This window comes from Hyla sarda, chromosome 4, assembly GCF_029499605.1.
Source record: "Hyla sarda isolate aHylSar1 chromosome 4, aHylSar1.hap1, whole genome shotgun sequence".
Taxonomy (NCBI): Eukaryota; Metazoa; Chordata; class Amphibia; order Anura; family Hylidae; genus Hyla; species Hyla sarda.
In genome coordinates, this window is record NC_079192.1 from 398,553,820 (window position 1) to 398,572,418 (window position 18,599).

Here is an 18,599-nt window from a genome sequence, read left to right on the forward strand (position 1 = left end):
TGGAATGTGATCTGTACAGAATTACAGTGAACGGTGACACCAGTAGATAGAGAAGACACTGGGAGCTCAGCCTTCCCCTCCCCTTTAGAATGACCTCTGCACAGGTCACAGATCATACTTACAAGCCTACCCCAAACAACGAATAAGGTCTGGACATGTTCATTGTGTCTATGTCCACGGTTCTTACAGTAAAGCATTTCACTAAATGCTGTTTAAAACAGCTCATACAAGATTTCTGCCCCATAATAAAGTACTAAAAATAAAATAAAATTACAAAATTACCATCAGAAAAAAGAACATGTTTTAATAACTAATCAGTGAAAAAAAAACCTAGACAACACATTCATCTTAAGACGCTGTTCAGGGTTCTGGACTCTTTTACAGCATGATCTGATGAGGTTTGTTATTTAAACCCCCCAGCAAGTTGTTTCACGCCTGAGTATCAGTATACAGTTCACAATGCAGTTCCTGATTTGGTCCCATATGCTATTGTTACTGCACTATCTGCCTAAAGCTGCCTTATTCCTGGTTCCTTGTCTCTTGTGCTCTCCCTGGCCTTGTTTCTTGTTCCTTATTTCCAGTTTTTTCCCGGACTCTTGCTTCCTTTTATTCTTCTGCTCCTATTTGGTCTGATTCTAGACTCTACCTGTACCCACAGCTCGCTCCTTAAAGGGGTATTCCGGGCAAAAACATCTTATCCCCTATGGAAAGGATAGGGGATAAGATGTCTGATCGCGGGGGGCCCGCCGCTGGGACCCCCCACGATCTCCCTGCAGAAGCCCGCATTCTATGCGTAGCTGCGTCTGAAGTTTCGGAAAAACCGCCCGGCTTCTGAGACGGGGACGTGACGCCACGCCCCCTCCATTCATGTTCCACTTTTGTCTTTATCTCCATGCCCTGTCTTTAGGTGAATACTCTGGGGTGTGCAACCTGACGGATCATGTTGCAGCATAGACAATACCTCCTTTAACCCCTTAAGGACCGGAGGTTTTTCCGTTTTTGCATTTTCGTTTTTTGCTCCTTGCCTTTAAAAAATCATAACTCTTTCAAATTTACACCTAAAAATCCATATGATGGCTTATTTTTTGCACCACCAATTCTACTTTGTAATGACGTCAGTCATTTTGCCCAAAAATTTATGGTGAAGCAGGAAAAAAAATCATTGTGCGACAAAATTGAAAAAAAAACGCTGTTTTGTAACTTTTGGGGGCTTCCGTTTCTACGTAGTACATTTTTCGGTAAAAATGACACCTGATATGTATTCTGTAGGTCCATATGATTAAAATGATACCCTACTTATATAGGTTTGATTTTGTCGGACTTCTGGAAAAAATCATAACTACATGCAGGAAAATTAATACGTTTAAAATTGTCATCTTCTGACACCTTTAACTTTTTTATTTTTCCGTGTATGGGGCGGTATGAGGGCTCATTTTTTGCGCCGTGATCTGAAGTTTTTAACGGTACCATTTTTGCATTGATAGGACTTATTGATCACTTTTTATTCATTTTTAAATGATATAAAAAGTGACCAAAAATGCACTATTTTGGACTTTGGAATTTTTTTGCGCGCACGCCATTGACCGAGCGGTTTAATTAATGATATATTTTTATAATTCGGACATTTCCGCACGCGGTGATACCACATATGTTTATTTTTATTTTTATTTACACTGTGTTTTTTTTTTTATTGGAAAAGGGGGGTGATTCAAACTTTTAATAGGGGAGGAGTTAAATGATCTTTATTCACTTTTTTTTTTTCACTTTTTTTTTGCAGTGTTATAGGTCCCATAGGGACCTATAACACTGCACACACTGATCATTGTTATCCCATAGGGACCTATAACACTGCACACACTGATCTTCTATGTTGATCACTGGTTTCTCATAAGAAACCAGTGATCAACGATTCTGCCGCATGACTGCTCAGGCCTGGATCTCAGGCACTGAGCAGTCATTCGGCGATCGGACAGCGAGGAGGCAGGAAGGGGCCCTCCCGCTGTCCTGTCAGCTGTTCGGGATGCCGCGATTAGCCGCGGCTATCCCGAACAGCCCGACTGAGCTAGCCGGGAACTTTCACTTTCACTTTTAGCCGCGCGGCTCAGCTTTGAGCGCGCGGCTAAAGGGTTAATAGCGCGCGGCGCCGCGATCGGCGCTGCGCGCTATTAGAGGCGGGTCCCGGCTTCACTATGACGCCGGACCCGCCATGATATGACGCGGGGTTACTGTGTAACCCCGCGTTATATCAGAAGAGCAGGACCAAGGACGTACCGGTACGTCCTTGGTCCTTAAGGGGTTAAGGGTGAAAATTAGGGGATCCTTTAACCTCTTAAGGACCCATGACGTATGCATACGTCATGGGTCACGGTCCTGCGATATAACGCGGGGTCACACGGTGACCCCGCATCATATCGCGGCGGGCCCGGCGTCATAGTGAAGCCGGGACCCGCCGATCGCTGTGCCGCGCGCTATTAACCCTTTAGCCGCGCGCTCAAAGCTGAGCCGCGCGGCTAAAAACGAAAGTAAAAGTGCCCGGCTAGCTCAGGGAGCTGTTCGGGATCGCCGCGGTATAATCGCGGCATCCCGTACAGCTGTAGCACAGGAGGAGGTCTTCTTACCTTCTCCTGTGCTGTCCGATCGTCGAATGAATGCTTCAAGCCTGAGATCCAGGCTTGAGCAATCAATCGCCGAAAACACTGATTGATCCATTCCTATGGAGATGGATCAATCAGTGTAAAAGAACAGTTAATGCAATGTTATAGCCCCCCCTATAGGAGCTATAATATTGCATAAGAAAAGTGTAAAAAAATCATTAACCCTTTCAATTATCCCTTCCCCTAATAAAAGTTTAAATCACCCGGCATTTCCAAAAATAAAAAAAACATTATGTAAATAATAATAAAAATAAACATATGTGGTATCGCCGCGTGCGGAAATGTCCGATTTATAAAAATATACTGCTTTTTAAACCGCTCGTTCAATGGCGTTCAAAAAATTCCAAAGTCCAAAATAGCGCATTTTTGATCACTTTTTATACCACAAAAAAGTGAATAAAAAGTGATCAAAAAGTCTGATCAGAACAAAAATGGTACCGCTAAAAACTTCAGATGACGGCGCAAAAAATGAGTCCTCAAAGCGCCCTGAACACAGAAAAATAAAAAAGTTATAGGGGTCAAAAGATTACCATTTTAAACGTATAAATTTTCCTGCATATATTCATGATTTTTTTCGGAAGTGATACAAATTCAAACCTATACAAGTAGGGTATCATTTTAACCGTATGGACCTACAGAATAAAGATAAGGTATCATTTTTGACAAAAAATGTACTGTGTAAAAATAGAAGCCCCCAAAACTTACAAAATAGTGTTTTTTCATCAATTTTGTCGCACATTGATTTTTTTTCCCGTTTCACTGTAGATTTTTGGGTAAAATGACTAATGTCATTACAAAGTAGAATTAGTGACGCAAAAATTAAGCCATTATATATAATTTTAGGTGAAAATTTTTAAGAGTTATGATTTTTTAAAGTTAAGGAGGAAAAATTGAAAATGAAAAAACGGAAAAAGCCCGGGTCCTTAAGGGGTTAAACTCTGTACCCCAGTCTATCCAGCACACATACAGTTATGGTCTTAAAGTGTACCTGTCATTCACAATAACTTTTTATATAATGTGGATATTACCATTATATGTATATTTGTAATATACATTGGTTAAAAATTGTGTATATTTTTGGGTGAAAACAATTCTGTCCCTGCAGCCATTGTTTGTGTGTCTCTATGAGGAGTTCACATACAGGAAGTGAGGGCGGGACAAGCAGGGCTCTGTGCAGGCTCCTGGCTTGTCAATCAGCCTGCTGTGTGAGCCGGGGGCGTGTCATAGAGCCTCATTGCACAGAGCTCTGAAGAAATTAAACCCTATCCACAGAATAGGGAATAATAACCTGATTGTTTTGGGTCAGACCACTGGAACCCACATGGATCCCAAGAATGGAGACAAAATTGCCCCCATAATTAAAGGGGTAATCCAGGAAAAAAACTTTTTTCTATATATCAACTGACTCCAGAAAGTCGAACAGATTTGTAAATTACTTCTGTTAAAAAAATCTTAATCCTTTCCGTACTTATGAGTTGCTGAAGTTGAGTTGTTCTTTTCTGTCTAAGTGCTCTCTGATGACACCTGTCTCGGGAACTGTCCAAAGTAGAAGCAAATCCCCATTGCAAACCTCTTCTACTCTGTGCAGTTCCCGAGACAAGCAGAGATGTCAGCAGAGAGCACTGTTGTCAGACAGAAAAGAACAACTCAACTTCAGCAGCTGATAAGTACTGGAAAGGATTAAAACATTTTAATAGAAGTAATTTACAAATCTGTTTACATTTCTGGAGCCAGTTGATATAAAAAATAAAGTTTTTTCCTGGAATACCCCTTTCCTGGAATACCCCTTTAAGGGAGCACATCATATATTAATGGTCAGAGCTCCGCTCACTGTCTCTGAGGCTTCCAATCTCTGGAGCATCATTTTATAGCGCAGGAAAAGCTACGCAGAGGAAAATCTTTGGAATAACCCGTACTTTAATAATTTCAATCTGTACTCATTGTATGTCAGGAGTCCAGTGGGTGGTTCTAATGATTGATTGACAGCTGTCTCTGACTCCATACTCTATAACACGATGACGGCAGATCAGACAACTGGTTTAGGGTGACATGTTTGCTTTAAGTGTAGATTCACACATACGCAGATTTGATGCGCAGGATTTTCTGCTGCAGATTTCAATGTAAACTAAATGACTGATCACAGCTTCTAATCGGCAGTTACAAATCCTGCGCATCAAATCTGCGCAGGATCCTGTATGTGTGAACGTACCCTAAAGGGGTACTCCACTGGAAAACTTTTTTTTTTTTTAAATCAACTGGCTCCAGAAAGTTAAACAGATTTTTAAATGACTTCTGTTTAAAAATCTTAATCCTTCCAGTACTTATCAGCTGCTGTATACTCCTCAGATAGTTCTTTTCTTTTTGAATTTCCATTCTGTCCGACCTCACTGCTCTCTGCTGACACCGCTGTCCATGTCAGGAACTGTCCAGAGCAGGAGAGGTTTGCTATGGGGAATTGCTCCTCTTATTAAAAAAAAGAAAAGAACTTCTTGTGGCATATAAGGGTGCGTTCACATGCTAGTAACTAGCAGCGGATTTTCCGCTGCGGGAAACCCACTGCGAGTTATGCTACCATTGATTTAAATGGGTCCACAGAAAGTCCGCAATAGTGTCAGATTTGCGGACTGTCCGTGGACCCATTCAAATGAATGGTAGCGTAACTGCTAGTTACTAGTAGTGTTGAGCGGCATAGGCCATATTCGAATTCGCGAATATTCGCGAATATATGGACGAATATTCGTCATATATTCGCGAATATTCGCATATTCGTTATATTCCCGTTTTATTTTCGCGTATGCGAAAATCAACATATGTGAATATTAGCATATACAAAATTAACATACACGTAAATTCGCATATGCGAATATTAGCATATGCTAAATTTCCGCATATGCGAATTTTCGCACGTCAGTCTCACACAGTAGTATTAGAGCCTTCTTTACACCACACAAGCTGGAAGCAGAGAGGGGTGATCACTGTGATGTGTACTGTGAAAAAAAAAAAAAAAAAAACGAATATTCGTAATTACGAATATATAGCGCTATATTCGCGAAATTCGCGCATTCGCGAATATGCGATATTCGCGAATAATATTCGAATTGCGAATATACGTGAGCAACACTAGTTACTAGTGTGTGAACGCTGCTTATAAGTAGTGTTGCTCGCGAATATTCGCAATGCAAATTTTATTCGCTAATATCGCATATTCGCGAATATAGCACTATATATTTGTAATTACGAATATTATTATTTTTTTTTCACAGTACACATCACAGTGATCATCCCTTTCTGCTTCCAGCTTGTGTGGTGTAAAGAAGGCTCTAATACTACTGTGTGAGACTGGCGTGCACATTTACGCATATGCGAATTTGTGCATATGCATATTTTTGCTTATGTTAATGTTCGCATATAGCAAATTTTAGCTCATGGTGATTTTCGCATACGTGAATATGTGTGTGTGTGTGTGTGTGTGTGTGTGTGTGTGTGTGTGTGTGTGCGCTTTTATTCGCATATGCGAATTTACATCCACGTAGATGTTAGCATCTGCACATTTTCATGCGCGTAATGTTCGCATACGTGAATATTCGGGCACTAATGTTCGCGTATGCGAATGTCTGTGTGGATTTTCGCATATCCGAAAATAAGATGGTAATTTTACGGGTATGCGAATATTCGTAAATATATGGCGAATATTCGCGAATATTCGAATATGGCCTATGCCGCTCAACACTACTTATAAGTACTGGAAGGATGAAGATTTTTATATAGAAGTAATTTACAAATCTGCTTAACTTTCTAGCACCAGTTGGTTTAAAAAAAAAATAAAATCAGCGGAGTACCCCCTTAAGACCATTCATTGATCTCTTATTCTGACCATTCCGATGTCCTTGAAAATCAGACTCATCTATATAATGTTATCAGAAGGAGCAGATCTAGTAAAGTTTCTTATTTTAGAATTCATGTCGAAAAATTTGGGACAAAGTCATCAAAAATGTTCCAAAGTCACCGGCAGCAAAAAAAAAAAAACACACGTTGTGATGGATTTCGTTAGCACCATTTATATCCCGGGTGCTGAGAGCTTTGGAACATAGGAATTAATTTAGCCGTGATGGGTGAGAACAACAAGGTGAAGAGCGGAATATCATTTTCTAAAGAAATACCTGCTTTTAAATGACGCCTGCTCAGAATGACAGGACGTGTGTGCGGGGAAAGTGAAATAGAGGTTATTGTAGAAAGAGAATCTTCAGAGCTTCCACCAGGATGTACGCAGAACGACGTTAACTGCTGGGTGGCAGTGCCAAGAACAACAATGACACAATGATCTAACGCATGCCAAAATATTTCATTTTTGGTCAAGGACAAATGAATACACTCCTCAACATTACAACACCAAGAAAGAAAAAGTCATGGAATTATGGGAATTCCAGGATCTATAGACATAAAAAATGGGAAAAAAATATTTAAAACATGCCCAGAAATACACACGCTTACAGGCCTTGGCATGCTAATAGTTAAAGGGGTAATCCCCTGGAAAAAAAAAATGTTTTTAAATCAACTGGTGCCAGAAAGTTAAACAGATTTGTAAATTACTTCTATTTAAAAATCTTAACCCTTCCAGTACTTATTAGCTGCTGAATACTACATAGGAAATTCTTTTCTTTTTGGAACACAGTGCTCTCTGCTGACATCTCTGTCCATTTTAGGAACTGTCCAGAACAGCATATGTTTGCTATGGGGATTTTCTCCTACTCTGGACAGTTCTTAAAATGGAGAGAGATGTCAGCAGAGAGCACTGTGTTCCAAAAAGAAAAGAATTTCCTATGTAGTATTCAGCAGCTAATAAGTACTGGAAGGATTAAATTTTTTTAATACAAGTAATTTACAAATCTGTTTAACTTTCTGGCACCAGTCGATTAAAAAAAAAATAAAAAGTTTTCCACTGGAGTACCCCTTTAAGTTAATAATGGTTGGTTGAAGAATGTTCTGCCACGCTGAATGCAGTTGGGCAGGCAAATCATTAAAGGGGTACTCCCAGGGCTCAAGTCCTGCAGGAACTCATGGGAACGAAGTTAATGCATTTTTTCCACAGCAGGAAAGCAGATCCCATTAGCAGGAGTCCTGCAGGACTTGAGCCCTTAAAGGGGTACTCCGCCCCTAGACATCGTATCCCCTATCCAAAGTATAGGGGATAAGATGTCTGATCATGGGGGTCCTGCTGCTGGGGACCCCCGCAATCTCGACTGCGGCACCCTAGGCATCCGGTGTACGGAGCGAGCTGACTGGTGATGTGGGGCTGAGGCTCATGACGTCACAGTAATGCCCCCTCAATACAATTCTATGGAAGGGGGCATGATGGCCGTCACGCCCCCTTCCATAGACTTGCATTGAGGGGCCGTGACGTCACAAGCCTCCGGCGCTGCACCCAACACTCTTAAGGAATGCCGGGTGCAGCAGGGACAACGTGGTGGTCCCCAGCAGCGGATAGGGTAAAAGATGTCTAGTACCCTTTTAAGTGGAAATCTTGGGTGAGTTCCTACACTTTTTTTCCCAGGACTTGACCCCTGGGTACTCCGCCGGAAAAGATTTTTCTTTTTTAAATCAACTAATGCCAGAAAGTTAAACAGATTTACAAATTACTTCTATTTAAAAATCTTAATCCTTCCAGTACTTATCAGCTGTTGTATACTACAAAATAAGTTGTTTTCTTTTTGAATTTCCTTTCTGTTTGACCACAGTGCTCTCTGCTGACACCTCTGTCCATGTCAGGAACTGTCCAGAGCAGGAGAGGTTTTCTATGGGGATTTGCTCCTACTCTGAACAGTTCCTGACATGGACAGAGGTGTCAGCAGAGAGCACTGTGGTCAGACAGAAAGGAAATTAAAAAGAAAACAACTTCCTGTGGAGCATATAGCAGCTGATAAGTACTGGAAGGATTAAGATGTTTAAATAGAAGTAATTGACGAATCTGTTTAACTTTCTGGCACCAGTTGAAAAAAAAAATGTTTTCCAGCCGAGTACCCCTTTAAGATCCGCTCCCTTTGCAATTAGGGTTGCCACCATTCCTGCAAAAAAACATACTGGTCTTGCTAATTTGCATAATTAATTAGATATGCGTGACATTACAGGATACACATATGCGGGGGAAATGTTCTCCTATTCTGACCCCTATAATTATTTTATTTCTCATTATACGGGGCTGTTTGATAACTCATTTTTTGCACCCCAATCTGTAGTTTTTAACAATACAATTTTTGACTTCTTGATCGCTTTTTTTAATTAAATTCAGGATTTGTAGTTAGTTACTAACTACAACTCCCAGCATGCCCTGATATAGCTTGTGGCTTAGCCACTGCCCCAAACGAAAACTGCAACTCCCAGCATTTTGGTCTATATAGTATTATGTAGTATAGGGCAGTGTTCCCCAACCAAGGGTGCCTCCAGCTGTTGCAAAACTACAACTCCCAGCATGTTGGACTATATAGTATATAGTCATGGCCGTAAATGTTGGCACCCCAGAAATTTTTCAAGAAAATGAAGTATTTCTCACAGAAAAGGATTGCAGTAACACATGTTTTACTATACACATGTTTATTCCCTTTGTGTGTATTGGAACTAAACCAAAAAAGGGAGATAAAAAAACCAACTTGGACATAATGTCACCAAACTCCAAAAATGGACAAAATGATTGGCACCCTTTCGAAATTGTGGAAAAATAAGATTTCAAGCATGTGATGCTCCTTTACACTCACCTGGGGCAAGTAACAGGTGTGGGCAATATAAAAATCACACCTGAAAGCAGATAAAAAGGAGAGAAGTTCACATAGGCTTTGCATTGTGTGTCTGTGTGTGTGGGCTACACTAAGCATGGACAACAGAAATAGGAGAAGAGAACTGTCTTAGGACTTGAGAACCAAAATTGTGGAAAAATATCAACAATCTCAAGGTTACAAGTCCATCTCCAGAGATCTAGATTTGCCTTTGTCCACAGTGCGCAACATTATGAAGAAGTTTGCAACCCATGGCACTGTAGATAATCTCCCTGGGCGTGGATGGAAAAGAGAAATTAATGAAAGGTGTCACCGCAGGATAGTCCGGATGGTGGATAAGCAGCCCCAAACAAGTTCCAAATATAGTCAAGCTGTCCTGCAGGCTCAGGGAGCATCAGAGTGAGCGCGAACTGTCGACATTTAAATGAAATTAAACTCTATGGCAGGAGAACCAGGAGGACCCCACTGCTGACACAGAGACATAAAAAAGCAAGACTACATTGTGCCAAAATGAACTTGAGTAAGCCAAAATGATTCTGGGAAAACGTCTTCTGGACAGATGAGACTAAGATAGAGCTTTTTGGTAAAGCACATCATTCTACTGTTTACCGAAAACGGAATGAGGCCTACAAAGAAAAGAACACAGTACCTACAGTGAAATATGAGGGAGGGTCAATGATGTTTTGGGGTTGTTTTGCTGCCTCCGGCACTGGGTGCCTTGAATAAGTACAAGACATCATGAAATCTGAGGATTACCAATGGATTTTGGGTCACAATGTACAGCCCAGTGTCAGAAAGCTGGGTTTGCATCCGAGATCTTGCAACAGCTGGAGGCGCTTTTGTTGGGAAAGACTGATGTAGGTTATAGTGCAACATCTCGGGAGTTGGAGGATTGGTTGGATAAATACCCATTGCCCATTGCATTGGCTGTATTTTTAATATAAAAATACCGTCAGGGTGGCCAAAATACTAGCTATGCCGGTAAAATACTGGCCAGGTGGCAACCCTATTTGCAATTTCCAACAAATGTCATCCCAGAAGTGCTTGATGGGAGACAAGTCTGGAGATGCTGCAGGCCATGGTAGCACAGGCTGCTCACAGTAGTACGAGCAACATGTGGCCTGGTGTTGTTGTGCTGAAAAATGGCTCCTGGGACAAATGGTTCTACCATCAAATCAATGTAACACAGAGTTGTTCGTGATCCTGGAATAAAGACTGGAGGGATCCAGATACTGTACATTATGCCACCCCACACCATAATCCCTGAAGTAGGACCAGTATGATGATGACACCAAGAAGGACGAGCCATAAGGTGCCGAGCAAGATGGCAATGGAGATTGGAATGGTGTCCCACTTTTGTCTTAGATGCAGTGATAGCATAAGATTGGTATGGAGACCAGAGGCGTAGCTTGTAGCTCGTGGGCCCCGATGCAAAATGTGCAACGGGGCCCCATATGCCAATTAGATCACTAGTCTCTAATGGGGCAGATGTGCTTTGGGGCCCCAGTGCCACTGCTTCTACTTCTATAACTATGCCCCTGATGGAGACCATGAGGGAAAATCCATGATGAGGCCTACAAAAGAGAGCGTCACACTGGTCCTACACTGGTGAGGGGTGGCATAATGTACGATAGCCGGATTCCACCATTCATTTTTCCAGGTACACATGGTAACACTTGATGACCATTATGGCCATAGAACACCTTCAGCTTTGCCCGCATCGCCCATTGACATGACATTGCCACTGTAACTCTTTGTTCCCCAACTAATTCATAAATAACTAACCAGAGATGACCGTATCATCCACTATTTCTCCTCATCATTGCTGTATTGACTTTTGCTGCCTAGTAAGTTAAATACTCCTCGCGTATCTCTTGATTTAGGTGCAGAAAGGATGTACGCCAAGGTGGTAATTCATTTTACTTAGGCCGCTCATTACCCATCATGCTGTAATAATGACTGAACGCGTTCACTTGGCGGCTTACAAATGTAAACTCATTTATAAAGAGAAGCAATTAGCATGTTAATGACACCTACTAAGTATCTGCTCAGGCTAGGACCGGAGTACAATACAGATTTTTGGAGAAAATAATATTTCTTATGTAGTATTTATCTGAAGCAATTAGAACTAAAAATGCTTCTTCACATCTGGTCCTTAATCCTTTTTAGGACATAGCTGATTTTGACCTTCAGGACGTGGAGATTTTTTGCATATATTTCTCCCAGCCTTCCCACACTCCTTAGGCTGGCACAGTGATGAAGGGGTTGCACTTAGCAGGAAAGTATCTGTGGTTATGTGCCCTGGCTCATGGTATTTGGGGTGTCCTTATTGGTAAGGTGCAGAAAGAGAAAGACACAGGTAGACAACATGTATGCAGATCAGGGTTCACTTTCCTGAAGACCAAATCTCCAACCAGAGACAAAACTAGATCCAGTGTGAGGACAACGCAGTCTTTGAGCATTTTAACCTTTCTGAACCCCTTGAAACAGAATGCTAAAGAGTTAAACAATCCTTGCAGCAGGTCATTGGGCTTGAACCTTACTAAAAACAGGACTAGAGACAAAGTGGCCAACTTGTTAGGGGCATGCTTGACATTTGCTCTACCTAGGCCCACAGATTTGTAGTTCCCTCAGAAATGTGAAGTGCTATAGGAGCTAAGGAACAAACATGGTTGGGCCAAGGCTCTGACTGAATTAGAGAGAGCAGGATCCCCCTCTGTCTCCCGGCTAGGGGATGAAATTGGGACAACTCCTGCAATAATTGGCTAGGAGTCCTATATGTGACTAGATTCTGGTTTCAGCTGTACAGAAATGCAGTGTGCGACAAGTTGTATTAATGAGGCCAGGATATGAGGTTGGAATACGAAAATGGGATATGAGGTCAAACTATGAGGTCAGGTTATGAGTATATGTTATAAGGATGGGATATGAGGTCAGGATATGAGGATGGAGTATGTAGACGGATATGAGGATGGATATGGGAACAGGATATTAGGTCAGGATATGACAATAACATATGAGGTTGGGTTGTGAGGACGAGTTACGAGAACAGGATATGAGAACAGGATTAGTGTTGAGCGGCATAGGCCATATTCGAATTCACGAATATTCGCGAATATATGGACGACTATTCGTCATATATTCGCGAATATTCGCATATTCGTTATATTCTCGTTTTATTTTCGCATATGTGAAAATTAACATATGTGAAAATTAGCGTATAGAAAATTAACATATAGAAAATTCGTATATGCGAAATCTAGCATATACTAATTTTCATATATGCGCATTTTCTCACGCCAGTCTCGCACAGTAGTATTAGAGCCTTCTTTACACCACACAAGCTGGAAGCAGAGAGGGGTGATCACTGTGATGTGTACTGTGAAGTAAAAAAAAAAAAAAAAAGAATATTCGTAATTACGAATATATAGCGCTATATTCGCGAAATTCGCGAATATGCGATATTCGCGAATAATATTCGAATTGCGAATATTCGCGAGCAACACTAAACAGGATATGAGGATGGAATAAGAGGACGATATATGAGGACAGGATATGAGGACGAGATATGAGGATGAGAGATGAGATACGAGATATGAGGTCGGGGTAAGAGGCTGTGATATAAAGATGGGATATCTTCTATCAAGATTAGTGTTGAGCGGCATAGGCCATATTCGAATTCGCGAATATATGGACGAGTTAGTGTTGCTCACGAATATTCGCAATTCGAATATTATTCGCGAATATCGCATATTCGCGAATTCGCGAATTTCGCGAATATAGCGCTATATATTCGTAATTACGAATATTCGTTTTTTTTTTTCACAGTACACCTCACAGTGATCATCCCTCTCTGCTTCCAGCTTGTGTGGTGTAAAGAAGGCTCTAATACTACTGTGTGAGACTGTCGTGCGACAATTCGCATATGCGAAAATCCGCATGTGCTAATGTTCGCATATGTGAATATTTGCATATGATAATGTTCGCATACGCGAATATTTACAAATGTGAAAATAAAACAAGAATATAACGAATATGCGAATATTCGCGAATATATGACGAATATTCGTCCATATATTCGCGAATTCGAATATGGCCTATGCCGCTCAACACTAGGACGAGTATTCGTCATATTCGCAATACTCTCGTTTTATTTTCGCATATGCGAATATTCGCACGTGCAAAAATTAACATATGCGAAAATTAACATAAGCGAAAATTCGCACCTGCGAAAATTAGCATATGCACATTTTCGCATATGCGAACATTCGCGCACCAGTCTCACACAATAGCATTAGAGCCTTCTTACACCACATAAGCTGGAAGCAGAGAGGGATGATCACTGTGATGTGTACTGTAAAAAAAAACGAAAAAAAACAAAACGAATATTCGTAATTACGAATATATAGCGCTATATTCGCGAATATTCGCAAATATGCGATATTCGCAAATAAAATTTGAATTGCGAATATTCGTGATCAAGATGGGATATTAGGTCCGGATATGAGGATGGATTATGAAGACAGGATATGAGGACAGGATATGTAAATTCTCGGCTCGGCAGTTGATGACTTTTCCTGCATAAATTAGTTCAGCTTTCAGGTGCTCCCGTGGGCTGGAAAAGGTGGATACAATCCTAGGAGACTCTTTCCTAGGACTGTATCCACCTTTTCCAGCCAACCGGAGCACCTGAAAGCTGAACTCATTTATGCAGGATAAGTCATCAACTGCCGAGCTGAGAAGTTCGTGACGAATCGAATTTACTGTAAGTTCGCTCATCTCTAGATATGAGGTCGAGATATGAGGTCGAGATATGAGGTCGGGATAAGAGGTTGTGATATTAGGTCAGGATATGAGGACATGATATCAAGACGGGATATCAGGTCAGTATATGAGGATGGGTTATGAGGACAGGACTCGAGGGTGGGATATGAGGACAAGATATGAGGCCGGGATATAAGGATGAGAGAAAACATCATTATTGCTTTTCAGATGAAATACCGTTAGCATTAATTTACGTAAAAGCATAATACATTTGGCAGCGCTCACATTGGGGCTTTAGCTGACCAGGCATGCTGAAAGTCGTAGTTTTGCCACAGCTGGAGGCACAAGGGTTGGGAAACACTGCTCAATATGTACCTTACACTCAATATGAAAACTATTTGTTAAAAACTAAATTAAAGAGATACTTTTTCTTAAAAATAAATAAATAAATTCCCCAAAAGCTGCTGGGAATAATATGTCAATGATCTATACGCGTTTTCATTACTGCAGTAACTTTTTAAGCTTTAATAATGTACCGCCAATATCTATTAATGACACCGTACATGACAGAGCGTCTTATTAGAAGCGGGCCCCACTCATGCATACCCAATCCTTCCCGTTATTTATCTTCATTTTTGTCATCTCCTCTTCGGGAGAAGAGTAATTTAATTATAGAGCCCCGAAAGCATAAAACAAGTAAAGCTCCAAATACATTTTGTTTATCGCAATGTATTATGTAACCCGATGCTTTCCGCCGACACCGGGAAAGTAAATGCCCCCCCCCCCCCTTTCCCTGACAATAGCTACAAAATATAATTACATTCCCGAGATATATATGATTTTTTTTTATTATTTAGCTACTCGTTCTCTTGTGTTAAAAATGGTCCCATTTAAATCCTCACTCCGATTGTAAAAAAAAAAAAAAAAAAAAGCGTTTCTATAAAAGTACCAGTCAGCAGATCTCTCGCCGCGTCCTCTTTGGGAGAAATCGGTGACAGTTCATTTGTTATAATGAGTTTTGCCCAAAATATTGGTAAATGGTCTCCGTAGATATATCTTACGTGTCATGATAATAAAATACAAATACTAAACCACCGCCTGAAAAAAAAAAAAATAGCAGCGCGATAAAATATGTAATATGTAAGTCAGCATTTCCTTCCGCAGCCACGCTGCCGGCAATATTTACACTGCGTAAACAAAACATTCATATGGGGGAGATTTATCAAAACCTGTGCAGAGGAAAAGTTGCCCAGTTGCCCATAGCAACCAATCAGATCGCTTCTTTCATTTTTAAGAAGGCCTCTGCAAAATGAAAGCAGCGATCTGATTGGTTGCTATGGGCAACTGGCCAGGTTTTGATAAATCTGCCCCTTTACAATCTGTAATAGTGACCCCCAACCATCAGAACTTTGATCCATCTGGTCCACAGGAGTCCCGGCATGACTCTAGGCAGGAGGCTTAGGGACCAGCTACAAATGTAATCTATCCATCCCCTATAGCAGTGTTGGGGCGCACGTTAGAAAATGTATTTTTTGCCGTGGGGCACGTCTACCCCAGCCCTTACTCCACTATGTGCAATTTGCTCCCTGTAGGTAGGACTGCCCTGTAGGTAGTTTTCCCCCTGTAGGTAGTTTGCCCCTTGTAGGTATGGGAGCAAACAGAGCGGGGGAACCCCTGGCGCAGTGGCGCACTTGACAGGGGTTTTAGTGGCCCTTCCAGATGTTAGTAATTTGGTTAGAGGTATATTGCAAGGGAATGGGGGTTAAAGGGTTAAGTGGCTGCTGCTCCTTTAAAGGACGGTAGCAGGTGGCTCAAGAGTGGGGTGAAAGGGAGGTCATCTGGAGGGGAGGGGGAGGAGTGTATATAGGGGGGTGCTCCAGGGGGGGATGGTACTCACCAGTCAGCGTGTAGAAGCGAGAAGAAGGTCCCGCCCGCCCTCTTTTAAACGCTTGGTGGGTGGGATTCTGTTAAGGGAGGAGGCATGTGAAAGGGTCCCGGGGGAGTTAGTAGTTTGAAAGATAAATGTTGGAGATGGTTCCATTGGGCCTCCTGGTGGTGGTTTTGGGCCTCAGGAGTTCGAGGGATTGTGCAGAAGGTTACCGGGGTGCCCCCAGGCCAGGGGTAAGAAGCGTGGTGCACAAATCCGGTTGGGGGAGGGGAGTGCCCTCCAGTTTGGTTATGCTTATATGTAAATATTCAAATGTTATTTATTGGTTTGTTAAATAAATAGGCCACATGGCCCAATTTTCCCACAGCAGGTGTCAGTGTCTTTTCTATTGGGTGAAGGGGTTGTTACTTGGTTAAGAGTGGGTTAGAGAGGAAGGGATGTATCTAAAATCCCATCCAGTCATGACCCTTCTGTAGGTAGTTTGCCCCTTGTAGGTTGTTTTCTCCCTTTAGGTGGAACCCCTGTGTAGGTAGTTTGCTATATTTAGGTATGACCCATCTGTAGGTAGTTTGTTATATTTAGGTAGGACCCCTCTGTAGGTAGTTTTCCCTCTGTAAATAGGGCCCCTCTGTTGGTAGTTTTTCTCTTGTAGGTAGGACATCCCCTGTAGGTAGATTGTCCCTTGCAGGTAGGACACTCCTATAGATATTTTGTCCCCTGTAGGACACCCCCCTCCCTCGCCATAGGTAGGACACTCCTATAGATATTTTGTCCCCTGTAGGACACCCCCCTCCCTCGCCATAGGTAGGACCTGCCTGTAGATTGTTTGCCCCATGTATGTAGGACCCTTCTGTAGGTAGTTTGCTGCTGTAGGCTGGACCCTTCTGTAGGTTGTTTGCTCCATTTAGGTAGGACTCCTCTGTAGGGAGTTTTCCCCCTGTAGGTGTGGTCCTGTGTAGGAAGGTCGTTGCCCCCTGTATTTTGGACCAATGATATTTACTCATACACTGCACACTTTCTGCAGCCCCATTTTCTATAAAAATGTAGCTCGACTCTCCTGCTCCAGTGTGCTGGCTGGACAGCTTCTCTATCCATATGATAGGCATGTGTCGATATGTACCGGATGATTGGACTCGCCGGACCGGCACAGAAAGGGGACAGGGGACCCGTCCAGTGATCACAAACAATGGATGCCGGATGATACACAACTGATGCCAACTGACGCACTTCTGGCATCAGTTGTGGCAATTTTTCGCCCAGTTTTGCCGGAGCTGGATATACCGTATTTTTCCTCATATAAGACGCTCCGGCATATAAGACGCACCCAATTTTAAAGGATAAAAATCCAGAAAATAAATATTCTGAACTAAATACAATGTAAAGTATAGGACAGTGATCTTCAACCTGCGGACCTTCAGATGTTGCAAAACTACAACTCCCAGCTTGCCCGGCAGCCGGGCATGCTGGGAGTTGTAGTTTTGCAACATCTGGAGGTCCGCAGGTTGAAGACCACTGGTATAGGAGGTAGTACTCACGTGTCCCCACCGCTCCGGACTCATCACCGCTCGTCACCGCTGCCCTGGATGTCGTCCTCCATCGCTGTCGCCGTGTCCCCGGGGTGTCCCCGTCGCTCCGGATGTCTCTGTTGCCCAGTATCCTAGCTCTCCGTTGCTGCCATCACTTCGCTACGCACGCCGCTCCTATTGGATGACGGGACGGCGTGCACGACGACATGATGATGACGAAGGAGAGCGCCGGCCATGCAGGGGATCCCGCCACGGAGCAGACACCGAGGAGGCAGGTAAGGTCCCTCCCGGTGTCCTGTAAGCTGTTCGGGATGCCGCGATTTCACAGCGGCGGTCCCGAACAGCCCGACTGAGCAGCCGGGTTAGTTTCACTTTCGCTTCAGACGCGGCGGTCAGATTTGATCGCCGCGTCTGAAGGGTTAATACAGGGCATCACCGCGATCGGTGATGTCCTGTATTAGCCGCGGGTCCCGGCCGTTGATGGCCGCAGGGACCGCCGCGATAGGACAGGGTTTTAATGTGTATTTGCTGTATAAGACGCACCAACTTTTCCACCCCAGTTTTGGGGAAGAAAAAGTGCGTCTTATACGGCGAAAAATACGGTATGTAACTCTAGCCTTACACTGCACTCAAGCAAGGAGCAAAGACACCATGGAGGAGGTATGGTCACATGCTCCTCATTTGGATGCCATCCTATGGAAGTGAAAGCCTTCTAGCCAGCACACGAGTGCAGGAGAACAGGGAGTGGAGCTTAAAGGGGTTATTCAGGAAAAAGTTAAACAGATTTGTAAATTACTTCTATTAAAAAATCTTAATCCTTTCAGTACTTATGAGCTTCTGAAGTTAAGGTTGTTCTTTTCTGTCTATGTCCTCTCTGATGACACGTGTCTCGGAAACCGCCCAGTTTAGAAGAAAATTCCCATAGCAAACCTCTTCTAAACTAGGCGTTTCCCGAGACAGGTGTCATCAGAGAGCACTTAGACAGAAAAGAACAACCTTA